This window comes from Neofelis nebulosa, chromosome 4 (assembly GCF_028018385.1).
Source record: "Neofelis nebulosa isolate mNeoNeb1 chromosome 4, mNeoNeb1.pri, whole genome shotgun sequence".
Taxonomy (NCBI): Eukaryota; Metazoa; Chordata; class Mammalia; order Carnivora; family Felidae; genus Neofelis; species Neofelis nebulosa.
This window is the reverse complement of record NC_080785.1, coordinates 21,650,287-21,662,805: the sequence shown is the minus strand read 5'-3', so window position 1 is coordinate 21,662,805 and position 12,519 is coordinate 21,650,287. Positions and strand designations below refer to the sequence as shown.

Here is a 12,519-nt window from a genome sequence, read left to right as displayed (position 1 = left end):
ATGGATCCAGAGAGGCAACTTGTGTTTTAGAAAGGAGACAGGAAGTGGGTGCAAGTTTCTTCACTAATTCAACACATATTTTCTGAAGGCCTGCTCCATACTGAGCACGGATAGGCACTGGGCAAGAGTCCTGCCCTTAGGGAGACTGCGTTCTAATGAGACAGACTGTAAGTAAGAAAAAGGCAGAAATGAGTAACACATGGATGGTAAGTGCTCTTCAGATGAATAAAGCACCATAAAGAGACAGGAACCGTTAGGAGGGTGTTAGTCTATGCGTTAAATCGATATCGCACAAAATAAATACTGTGCATTAAATAAATGCACAGTTGGTATGATTTTATATAGTGATAAGTACTTTCTTAGTCTGTTCGAGCTGCCATAACAAAATGCCATAGACTGGATGGCATATAAACAACAGAAACGTGTTTCTCACGGTTCAAGAGGCTGCACGTCCAGGATCACGGTACCAGCGTGGTGGGGTTCTGGCGAAGGCCTTCTTCTGGGTTGTGGACTGCTGACCTCTTGCTGCGTCCTCACGTGACAGAAAGCATGAGGGACTCTTGGGGGTCCTCTTGGAAGAACACTAAGTCCATCTGTGAGGGTTCCATCCTCATGGCCAAGCAGCCCCCCAAAGGCCCCACTTTCTGATACTGTCACATTGGGCATTGGGATTTCAGCGTTAAGAGTCTGTTGGGGAGACAAGCATTCAGACCGTAACCAGTACAATGAAGAACTTAAAGCAGGGCAAGGGAACGGAGAGTGCCCCTGGGGGAGAGGCACGTAGTGTAGATAAGGTGGACGAGGAAGGACAAAGTGGAACATTCGAGCGGAGACTGAAGGGACATGGGGGACCAGTCCCAGCAGCGGGAACAGCAAGGAATAGGCCACAAGACAGTGGGCCTGGGAAAAGCAAGGTGGCCTCGGAGGCTGGGCAGAGGGTGGGGAGGGGAGGGAGGAGGAAGAGGCAGGGGCAGAGAGGGCGGGTTGGCTTTATCCTAAGGTGACGGGAGTTTTATGTGGAGGGTGCGCGTAACCTGACTTAATTTGGAAAGGTGCATTCCATCTGCTGTGTGCGAGCTCACCGTGGGGAAGCAGGAGCCAATGTAAGCAGGCTCTTAGAGCAATCCGGCAAGAGATGGCGGGAACTTAGTCCGAGATCTTAATGGCAGAGGGGTGAGAATTGGTTGGATTTAGTCACGGAGCAACTGCAAGAAAAAATATATATAAAAATAAAGTTACTTAACGTTGACCGAGCCATGCCACGTGCCGGCTGCTACCCTAAACCCTTAATTCTCATACCAACTCTGAAAGAAGGTCTCCTTGCTGCTGGTTAGCATCTGGGGAAACAGAGGCTTATGGAGGTAAGCCCCAAGGCCAAGGCTGCAGTGTGCTAACTAGTGCAATTTCACTGAAACCCTGGTTGTCTTGACTCCAGAACACGTGACCTTGGCTTCTGTACTGCACTGCGCTATCCCTGACTGGTCCGTACAGAATGGAGGTGAGGCAGGAGCCACACCAGGGACAGGAGAATGGGCATGGGGTGAGAAGCCAGAGAAGGAGGGAGATGGGGTATAGACAGACAGCTTGGGGTCTGCTCCTCCTGACTCACAGACTGGGGTCTGCAGCCTGTGGTGTGGACGGAAGTCCTCGGGGTCATTCTTTCCAAGGGGTGTGTGAGGTCGGGGCACTTCCCCAGGTATCCAGAGTGGAGGAGAGAGACATTCTCCCCATTTTTGACTTCAGTCAGAGCCCCATGAGGGCTCTGGGGCATGGGATGCCCGGTGGGATGATTCTTGTGGGCCTGAATTTCTAGAAACACTTTGCCTAGGGGCATCTGATGGTGTTCTGAGCTTCTGATTAAGCTCTAGCCAGTGACATTTGAATCATTGGTGTTTCTATGACCTCACAAGCCAGAATATAAAATTCTTCTCAGGTCACATGGTCACAGTGTCGGGTTGGTATTGGTGGTATAAGATCATGTAAAACTGCAAGGTCAAATCCACACATAAATGTGCCTGGAAAAAAATTTCAAAATCTTTCTCAGACCTTATTCCATTCCATAGCACCAGAACAGCAGCTAAGGGAGAGGGTTGACATTCAGGCCAGGAGCCCCTGTAAACATCTGGAAACACGTGCAAGAGGGTGTTATCAGAACTTAGCCTTCAGCAGTTGAAGATGTGGGAGTGGCTCGGGCTGCCCAGTGAGAACGAGACACCTGTCCTCTCTTACTGCCCTCATGCACTGCACAGTTCTGCTTTTGTTCCAAAGCACCCAAACCTCGAGGAAAAGTCACACATCAGTGCCTCGTGTGGCAGCTCATCTTATTAGTAACTTGCATTGAGTGTTGCAAAGTGCATTCACCTCCCTGGTGTCGTGTGCTGCTGTCCCCAAATCCTGAAGTAAGCAGCATAGATATTTGTTATTGTTTTGTAGATGAAATCTAGGGCTTTGCAAAGATGCCCAATATCATTAGTCATCAGGGAACCGCAAATCAAAACCACAGTGAGATCCCGCTCACACCCACTGGGCTGGCTGTAAAAACAGCAGCAGCTACAGCAGCAAATAACAAGTGTTGGTGAGAATGTGGGGTAAATTGGATCCCTTATGCATCGGTGGTGGGGTATCAAATTGTGCAGCCACTTTGCGAAACATTCTGGCACTTTCTCAAAAGGTCACTACAACTACTGTATGATTCAGTATTTCCACCTCTAGGTATGTCTCCAAAGGAATTGAAAGCAGGGACTCACACAGATCCTTGTACGCCCATATTCGTAGCAGCCAAAACGTGGAAACAGTCCATGTGTCCATCAACAGATGAATGGATAAACAGAGTGAGGCATACACACATAATGGAATAACATTCAGCCATAAAAAGCAATAAAATCGTAATACATGCTACAACATGGATGGACTTGGAAAGACATTATGCTAAGTGAAACAGTCCAGACATAGAAGGACAAATATTGTACGATTCTATTTATATGAGGTACCTAGCGTAGGCAAATTCGCAGAGACAGGAAATTAAATAGATGTTACCAGGGGCTGGGGAGAGAGAAAGCGAGAGTTACTGTTTCACGGGCACAAAGGTTTTGTTCGTGATGCAAATGTTTTGGGTATAGGTAATGGTGTTGGCTATACAACATTGTGCATGTATGGAATGCCACTGAATTATCCACTTACGATTGGTTAAATTAATAAATATTATGTGTATTTTACTCAATTAAAAAAAAATCAAGAAAAAGCCCCACACTCTGAGAGTTAAGTATGGGCTGAAAGTCACAGAGTAGTAATGGTGGAGGCTGGCCTCCACCAGCCACGAGGTGGGTCTTTTTTAGAGGCCAGCCGTCTGCACAGTGCACTGTACCTCATCAGCTTGAAGGGACCCTCCCTGGTATCCAAACCGTGTGACCACAAAGAGTGGAAGTCTCAGTAATGAGCTCCCTTGGTGGCCTCAGCAGTTAAGTCCCTGGTCGGATGGATCCAGGATGACAGGATCTCATATTGAAACTCGTGTCATGATGAGATTTCGGTTTATAAGTTAATTCTCCTTACAGTCACAGGAGGTACAATTTAAAAATGAGTCCACCTAACTTTCAATGATCCAGAACTCGTATTTTTAAAGAGAAAGCAGGAAATTGGTCAGAAATAAGATCAAGCCCCAGCTTTCCCATCACTTCTGCAAAAAATCGCTATCTTGCTTGTTCTTCCTTGATGGCCCATCTCCAGACACACAGAGCACATCACTTAAAGGCCAGCAGCTTTTGCATGATGCCAAATATATATGCGGATGGGAAGCCGGGAAGGGCAAAAAAATTAATCAGACATAGACGGCCTACTAATTAAAACAATCAGAAACACCAATTTAGAATTAGAAGCTTTGTTTCCTGCCACCTGGAGATGGTTTGGGATGCAGCTTAGGACTATCAGCCAAGGGGATTCTAAGTGTCCTCAAACTCTCTTCTCTCTCTGACCGCCCTTCGTGCGCCACCGCCCACGCCCCCTCCAGTGGTATTTGATGTCGTCATGCTGAAGCAGGACCAACCACTGGACCGGGACGTCTAGTCTTCTGTTACCTGGTGGTGCCTCAGTTTCCAGGTTGTCCCTCCCAGCTCTCCACTTCATCCCACTCCATGGAAAAATCCAATTGATAAGGGACAGTCCATCTTAGCTGGTTGTCAAAAGTGTCCAAGGAAACTGCTCCATACTTCAGCGTGAGGAACTGCTTGCACAGAGGTGTTAGATGTCACAGGGATGTTTTGTTTTTGAGAAGTGTAGCTTAGTATCTCACATAGGTGACTGTTACGGAGGAATTTTGTTTTTGTTTTTGTTTTAATTTTTTTTTAATGTTTATTTATTTTTGAGACAGAGACAGGGCATGAACGAGGGAGGGTCAGAGAGAGAGGGAGACACAGAATCTGAAGCAGGCTCCAGGCTCTGAGCTGTCAGCACAGAGCCCGACGCGGGGCTCGAACTCACGGACTGTGAGATCATGACCTGAGCCGAAGACGGCCGCTCAACCGACTGAGCCACCCAGGCGCCCCAACGGAGGAGTTTTAAAAGAGGATTTCCCCTCATCTCTCAGGTTTTTCACGTATTCATTCAACAAGCATTTCACAAGTTCCTTGCCTGTGTCGGAAATAGTGTTAGGTGCTGGAGTGATAAATATTACGCCTTTAAAGAAAACTGCTGTCAGTGTAGGGGACAGAGAATGGTGATACATTTTGATTGAAGCTATAATAACGACATAATGTGAACATTTATCGGGACTTTTATTATAGGAGATACTAAATGTCCTTGTCTTTTGCATCCAAGCATCCCCCGCTAGCAGGTAACCTACAGGAGAGCAGAGACCATTGCCCCTGTCTGTGCGGTGCCTCCCTAGTGCCTAGCACCCGACCAGGCAGGTAGAGGGGAATGAATGAATGAATGAATGAATGAATGAACCAAGTCCCTAACATGGTGAATATGGACGGAGCTACGGTTCCATGGGGAGTGAGGACTCTCCATGGCCTGTGCACACGTGCACGTGTTCTGTCAGCCTCCTCTGCTCTAGCAAAAGTCCCCCTTGTCCTGTGGCATCGGCGCTTTGCATTCTATTAGATTATTTTCATTGGCATGCCTTTCCTCTCCAGTTCATGTCCCTTTGCTTTGCTCTCTTTTGCAGCAACCTCAAAAGTTGTCTACACCCACTGTCTCCAAATTCTCATTTCCCCACTCTCTGTCAAGTTCACTTCGGTCAGCTCTCACTGCCGTCCCCCCACCAAACCCGCTCTTGCAAAGCCCTCCTATGCCCTCTGTGTTGCTGAATCAGTGACTCCTAGTGTCCATTCTGTTTCCATGGTGGCAGTGTTAGACGGGGACGATCTCTCCTTCCTCCTCGACCTGGCTCTGCACGTGGTTTCCACTTTGGCTTCGTTTCTAGCTGCTGATTGGACACTCCTTGTAGTGTGCTGTCCTCTGCTGCTTCCCTCTTTCCTTCTCTGAGTTCTTTTTTTTTTTTAATTTTAATGTTTATTTATTTTTGAGAGAGAGAGAGAGAGAGAGCAGGGGAAGGGCAGAGAGGAAGGGAGACACAGAATCCGAAGCAGGTTCCATCCAGCCTGTGAGCTGTCAGCACAGAGCCCGACATGGGGCTCGAACTCACAAACCGCAAAACCATGACCTGAGCTGAAGTCGGACACTTAACTGACTGAGCCACACAGGTGCCCACCTTCTCTGAGTTTTTGAAGATGGCCTGTCCAGAAAACCCCATTCAGCCCTGCCCTAGCCTCTCTCCTGCCGCCTTCAACTCTCTCCATCCCCTTTATCCTTCTCTTCTTTTTCCTTTTTGCACACACTTATCAACCTCTAACATGTTACTTAGTTTACTTGTCATTGTGTTTATTTTGCATGGATATCCTGTCCCTCTGCCCCTTGTGGGAGTGTGAGCCCACAAGGGTGGGGGTATTTGTTTCCTTCACTGCTGTATTCCAAGTGTGGGGATCAGTGCCTGGCACGTAATGGGCTCTCAGTAAATAGTTGTTAAGTAGTATTTATTATGAGTAGCCGTTTATTAGTGAATGTTTTCAGATATGGTGATTTTTGCATTTCTAGGTCTCAGATAACATATACTAGGAAAACAAGGATGCCCTGAATCTATTAGAGGCATCAGGGAAGGCTTCACAGGGGACCTGCAATCTGTGCTGAGTCTAAAGGAGCAGAGGAGGAATTCATGGGATGGAGAAGGACTAAGGGAAGGGCAGTCCAGGCTGAAGAAACTGTTTCATGCAGGGAAGAGTTTGAGGCATGCGGGTTAGGGCTGGCATTAGTTTGGCGTGGGCTGGAGGGCAGTGACAGGGGAGGGGCTGAAAGACTGCGTAGCCATTGGCAGGATTCAGATTGGCAGAGCCCCACCCCAGCAACACCAGTGCCCTCCTGACCCTGCCAGCCTCCAAGACCTTCCTTCCCTATGCCGCCTGGGGGATACCTGAGACCTGGGGGGCACAGAGGAGCCTTTACATTTTTCACTGTCTGGTGTATGCACAGCCTTATGGGCCCCGAGTAATGATGTGTGTAAGAAGCTTCAGGTCCAGGAGGAGAAGGCACAGGCAAGTGGAGTTCCCACACAAAACAGCATGGTGATAACACCTTCAGAGATGGGGAGAGAGACAGACAGAGAGAGAGAGAGAGAGAGAGAGAGAGAGAGAGAATCCCAAGGGGACATGGGGCTTGATCCCATGACCCTGGGATCGTGACCTGAGCTGAAATCAAGAGTCGGCGCTCAACCACCTGACCAACCAGGTGCCCCAAGAGTGTCCACTTCTAAGTGGAGAGACCAGGGATGACTTCATGGAGGCAGTGTCATTTTGTGTCATTCTTCGTCAAAAATCAGGGGGTGGGGGTGGGGAAGGAAACTCCACCAAAGGATTGTGTAGACACTGCTAGTTGACAGCCTCGAGATGAGCATCGATCAATGCAAGCAATCTATTAATTGCATAAATAACAATGGTTTCTCGGCCAAAAAACCCAGCCCTAGCAGATGTTGTCAAATGTATCCATTTTGTCCTATAATCTTTAAGTAATCTTTTCATAGAGTACCATCTCAAGTAGAGACCTAATCCGTCCTCCCCCAGTAGGAGGGGAATTATCTTTCTGATGGTATAAGATAATCCTTTTAGGTGACATGAAACCAACTCTCAGCCTAAATCCCTTCTTTTTCCTCCCCCACAGGTGCCATCATTACTGTTAAGAACTGCATTTAGAAATAAGCAGGAAGACTGGAGGGGTTATTTTGAGCCTCAAATAGTATTAAGTTGGAACCTGAATCTTCTGAAATGACAGCCTGACTTCTGAGTGGCCGTGCTGAGGATCTTGCTGCTCTCCGTCGGAGGGGAGCCTCCGTTTCCTGGGTGAGGAGCCAGGGGTCCTGGCCCACTCCCCAGAGGCTGGACCCTAATAGGCGCTTGGGGCAGTGAGAGGTTAGGTGGGGAAAGCAATTCAAGACAGCCTCAGGGAAGAAAGTATTGGCATTAAGGCTTCTTAGAGGTGATGGCAAGAGAGATAATCCACTTACTGGTGTTCTTGGAGGAGAAGGTGGCCCAGGTGGGTGAGGAGGACACACAGCTTACAGAGACCCCTAGTTCAAGTTCTAACTTTGCTGCTTTCCAATTGTGCGGTTTGGGGACATCACTGTATTCCCCTTTGAGGATCTGTAAAACGGGAGCAACGTTAGGAAAGCCCTTTCTTGCAACCCACACGTGGGAGAAAGCTATAGCAGCCGTAAACGAGCTTAAGAGCCATACCGACGGTCAGCGTGCTGGTGAGGCCGGGAGCTGAGGGCTCCTAAAACCTGGGGCCCTCTTCCTGTTATACTAAGCAAGTATCCATTTTGCGGGATAGCTTTCTCAGGACAGAACTGACACGAAGAGTTGACTCAACTGTCATTTGCATTCTCTTCCGGGTCATGTCACGCAGACGAGTGCTCCGTAGTGTAATTAATCCATCTATCATTCTCTCTCTGTGCATCCGTCTAGTCACCGGAACAAGATTTACTGAGCACGTGCTATGTGTCTGTCGGGAGTGTGAAGCACTGGGGAGTCAAACAAGAAAGGCTGCTTGTTCAGCCCTCGAGCAACTCACACACCTGTTCCGGAAGCGCACACGGTGCCACGTGATCTTACGAGAGAGGTTCGCATCCAGCTCATCATGAGAGCTATTTTCTTGTTTTCGGGAGGAGGGTACGGAGGAGTTGGGAGGGGCTACCCGGGGGGGAGTGAAGGGAGGGAGTGATGATAACCGAGAGGGATGGCTCTCAGTGGGTGGGCGCTGATGGGAGTGTGTGCACACGTGTGTGTTCGTGCGTATGTGTGTTTGGGGAGGCAAGGGGCAAAGGAGGGAAGGGCATCCCAGGGGAGCGGTGAGCGCAAACGTACATGGGATCTGCTGCCCTGGTCAGCGTGGCTGGATGGGGTGAGGGCTCCGGCCGTGGGTGGCAGACACACTGGGAAGTTGGCAGGTGCCAGAACGCAGAGGTATCTCATGGCCTCTAAGGGGTTAAACTTTCTCCCGGAGCTCCTTTTAAATCCTTCTAAACAGGGGAGTGACATTATCAGATTTTAGAAAGATAATTCTGGTGGCAGTGTGCGGCACAGATGGGAGGGGGGAGAATTGGAAACAGGGAACCCTGTTCTGCAGAGACTGTGATAATCCAGGCAACGGATGATGAGGGCCCGAGTGAGGGCAGGTGCGTCGGAATGAGGATGAAGTGGATTAGAGAGAGGTTGAAAAAAGAGAGTCAGCCTGGTGACTGATTGGGAGTCGGGGGGGGGGGGGGGGGGGAGGGAGTGAGGGGGAGGGGCGGGAAAGCACCCGAGGTGTGTAATTTGGTGGCAGGGTGAACGATGGGGTCATTAATTGGGAACTAGGATGAGGAGGAGATTGGAGTGCGCGAAGAGGGGACAGCATCATGAATCCTGCTTTGGGTCTGTTGAGTCAGGAACTCAGGGAAGAGGTGTGCAGTTGGCAGTTGAAAATGGGTTGAAAGTTTAGGAGAGGAGAGACGTGTATTTTTCATGACACGGATACTTACAAGTGTCTTTTATGTGTCAGGTGGCCTTCCAGTGTCTGGGGATACAGCAGTGATTGTGACAGGCAAGATCTCTACTTTCATGGAGCGTTCGTTCCCAAGGAGGGAAAACAAATAAGAAACTAGTGGGCAGATGCAAAATAAGACAGGGTAACGTGACAAAGAATGCCTGGAGGGGGGGTACATCAGATGGGGTTCAGGGCAGGCATTTCTTCAACGTTTTTTTTTTTTTTTTTTTTTTTTTTTTATTTTTGGGACAGAGAGAGACAGAGCATGAACGGGGGAGGGGCAGAGAGAGAGGGAGACACAGAATCGGAAACAGGCTCCAGGCTCCGAGCCATCAGCCCAGAGCCTGACGCGGGGCTCGAACTCACAGACCGCGAGATCGTGACCTGGCTGAAGTCGGACGCTTAACTGACTGCGCCACCCAGGCGCCCCTCAGGGCAGGCATTTCTTAAGAGGTTAGTATTTGAACCAAGATCTGAATAATGAAGAAGGGCCAGCTGTGTGAAGACCTTGGAGGAAAAGCAGTCCAGGCAGAGGGAACAGCACATGCAAAGGCTTTGAGGTGAGAACAAACATGGCATGTTCAAGGAAGAGAAAGAAGGCCACGGTGTTTGGAATGTAGTGGGTGAGGGAATGGAAGGTAAGGCACAAGTTTGGAGAAGTGGTCGGGGGTCAGATCGCACCATAGAATGAATGTGTCGGTCAGATCAGATTAATCTGCATGGTAACAGATCACCTTCAAATCCCAATAGTATATAATAGAGAAGTTGACTTATCACTCACACTATATGTCCACTGTGGATTGGCTGCAAATTTTCTTCACTCGAGGACCCAGGTAGATATGACAGCTCCTACCTGGGACACTGCCCGTTTCCTAGCAGAGGGAAAAGAGAAGTTGGAGGTGTGATGGCCTTCCAGCTTCTGCATGAAGTGGATGTGCCACTTCTATTGGCCCAAGAAAGTTACATGGTTAAAAGTGATGTCGTCGGCGGTTGGGGATGCATAATCCTTCCACAAGAGGAACAGCAGGAGTTGAGATCAACAATGCAGCCTACCATGTAGGCTATGGTAAGGAGATTAGATTTCATTCCAAGGACTATAGAAAGCCACTAGGGTATTTTTTTTGTTATTTTTTTTTTTTTAAAACAGAGGGTATTGTAGGTTGCCAAGGTAGGCTAAAAAGTAGATCAAGGATGAAAATAGGAGATTTGAGAAGCAGGGCAATCTGGGAAAGTGCGTGTCAGCTACGAGCACATGGCAAGGGAGCTCCTTTAGGGTAGAGCCCTGAAAAGACTATCAGGACAGGACCCTATGACTTGGCCTTGTAGGCTCTCCATGCATATCAGGCACTCGTGGATGGTCTTTGGACAAGGCACCCTGGAATAGCCGTATTCTGCCCACGATCACAGCATTCCTCTCTAGGAGTCTCCCGGAGAAAGATGTAGATGAAGGAAACAGTAAAAGGAAAATAGCACCTAAATGCTAGTGAGAGTGGACCCTGAACCATAATAGAGAGGGCTTTATCAATTAGGCTGGAGGAAACCTACAATGATGGCTTTTGTTCTCTCCTCCTCCCCACGCCACATGCCACAGGAAAAGATTCAATCCCTGGTCATGAATCTTTTTTCTATATGGAAAGGAGAGAGAAGAAGAGGGCAGGATGGGTGGGATGCTCCAGGACGGTGGGCCCCCGGGGCGGGATGCCACTTCTGCCACTGGGGAGAAAAGAGAAAGACAACACAAGACGACAAAGAGCTCCCAGTACAGTGTAGACCAGGAGCGGAGCCCCAGCCCATCTGTAGGGCAGAGCAGCTCCATCCACAGGTAGTCCAGTCCAAACTACCAAAGCGGTGAGTTCGGATCAACCTTCCTCTTCTGCGGGGCGGGCTGAGGAGGGAGTGAATGGGGAGCTTCCCTTCCCTCACATGCTGTCTGTTGCCTGCTCCCTAATCCCTCCACTCCAGGAGGGAGAATGGAGAAAGCGAGTCTGAACAAGAGAACTTTGAGTTTTCAAGTGCTCCTGCCAAAGCTCCCCGTGCTGGTGGCTCCATTGCAGTTAGTCAGCACATGTTTGAAACACGCCAGGAGGTCGCAGAAGTGGCGGGTGGGGGTGGGGGTGGCGGGAGACACATGGCCAAAATATCCAGGACAATTGACTTTGCTGCCTGGGGGTTTTCTTTGAACATCAAATCTTGGCTTCTGTTTTTATAAGAGAATGTCACAGCTCTTCAGCTAAAATTATAAACGTCTCGTGGGCAGAGCCCATAATTTATACTTCTTTGGGCCTCCACCCTTCCCGGCAAGTCCAGCACAGGCCATTCAGAAGCAAGTTAAATACTTCTATGAGTAAACGAGGGAGGGACTGAATGATTTCCCAGAAGGCTTACCCAGAAACAACACTTGTGATCCGTCTCTCCCACTGGCCACGGTGTCGGTGATGAACTTCGTGCCCATATGAGAATGTAGATGGAGAGAAGGAAATTTATTATGCTGCCAGAGAGGGAAAGCAACAATCTAGGCCTCCTGATTCTCTTCCTGCTGGCTGGGCCCTGTGGCCAACGGTTAGAGAATGACAACGTGTCTCTGCTTCTTCTAGGGCTCAAGGGACCACGGCAGGCTCAGGCCATTACCCATGGAACTGGCCAGGGAGAGCCTACCTGTCAAATTGTCTGGAACGTGGCAAGATAAACTCCTGGTGAGTCCTTCTGTGACACCCTAGGGCTTTGGTGACAGAGTTAATTAATCAAGACACCAATGTCAAAATTAAAGTGAGGAGGAAAAGTCAATTAGTGATTGAATAGCTATGAGGAGACAGATTTTAATGAGGTTCCCTCTAATTTGAGCTGTTCCTTAACCCCTCCTCATTAGGCGTGGTCATGCTTCCTTTTTCTGAGTACTTTGGGGGTCAGGAAGAGGGAGGGATGAGGGGTGTCTCTCTAATTTACACTCCGGGGTGCATGGGGAGAGAGTTCTGTGCTGTCTGCAATATGCCAGGGCCCTATACAGACGTCTGTCACCACCCTGAATTCTTTTCAGCAGGATGATTCGTTTTGATTTGCAGTTTACCCCTTCAGCTCCCCTTCATCAGGCTTGGCCAGACTCCTGAGAGGAGATCTGAGCCGAGAGCGGGAGACACGGGTAGGCCAGCAAGGCTGGAGCTGGGCTCTCCAGGGAGACATCTGCCACCAGTCCACCCTCCACAGCCTCCTTCAACTCTATTTGCTTCTACAGGGAGACGGGGAGATTATGATGTTGCACAGGCGTTCCAAACCCTTGTCATGGTTAATAAAGGTCTGGCAGGAACCAGAGCTAGGATGGCTTTGCAGGCTCTGGTGTTGGTGACTCGGGGAGGGAAAGTAGGTGTAGCTATTTTTCCGGCTGCCTAGGTGACACTAACGAGCCTGGGGACCAACAGAGAGACGAGACTGAGGGTCTCTGCTTCCTGCACT

The 12,519-nt window shown here is 49.1% G+C and overlaps 1 long non-coding RNA gene across 1 annotated transcript in view; it reads left to right on the top strand.

The window, feature by feature from the left end:
* LOC131508972 (uncharacterized) overlaps positions 1-11,833 on the top strand; it is a 68,825-nt gene extending 56,992 nt beyond the window's left edge. The window contains exons 2-4 of the long non-coding RNA XR_009260238.1: positions 7,210-7,388; positions 8,013-8,166; positions 11,667-11,833. This is a non-coding gene — a long non-coding RNA (uncharacterized LOC131508972). The remainder of the gene's footprint in view (positions 1-7,209; positions 7,389-8,012; positions 8,167-11,666) is intronic.
* The last annotated feature ends 686 nt before the right edge of the window (positions 11,834-12,519 follow it).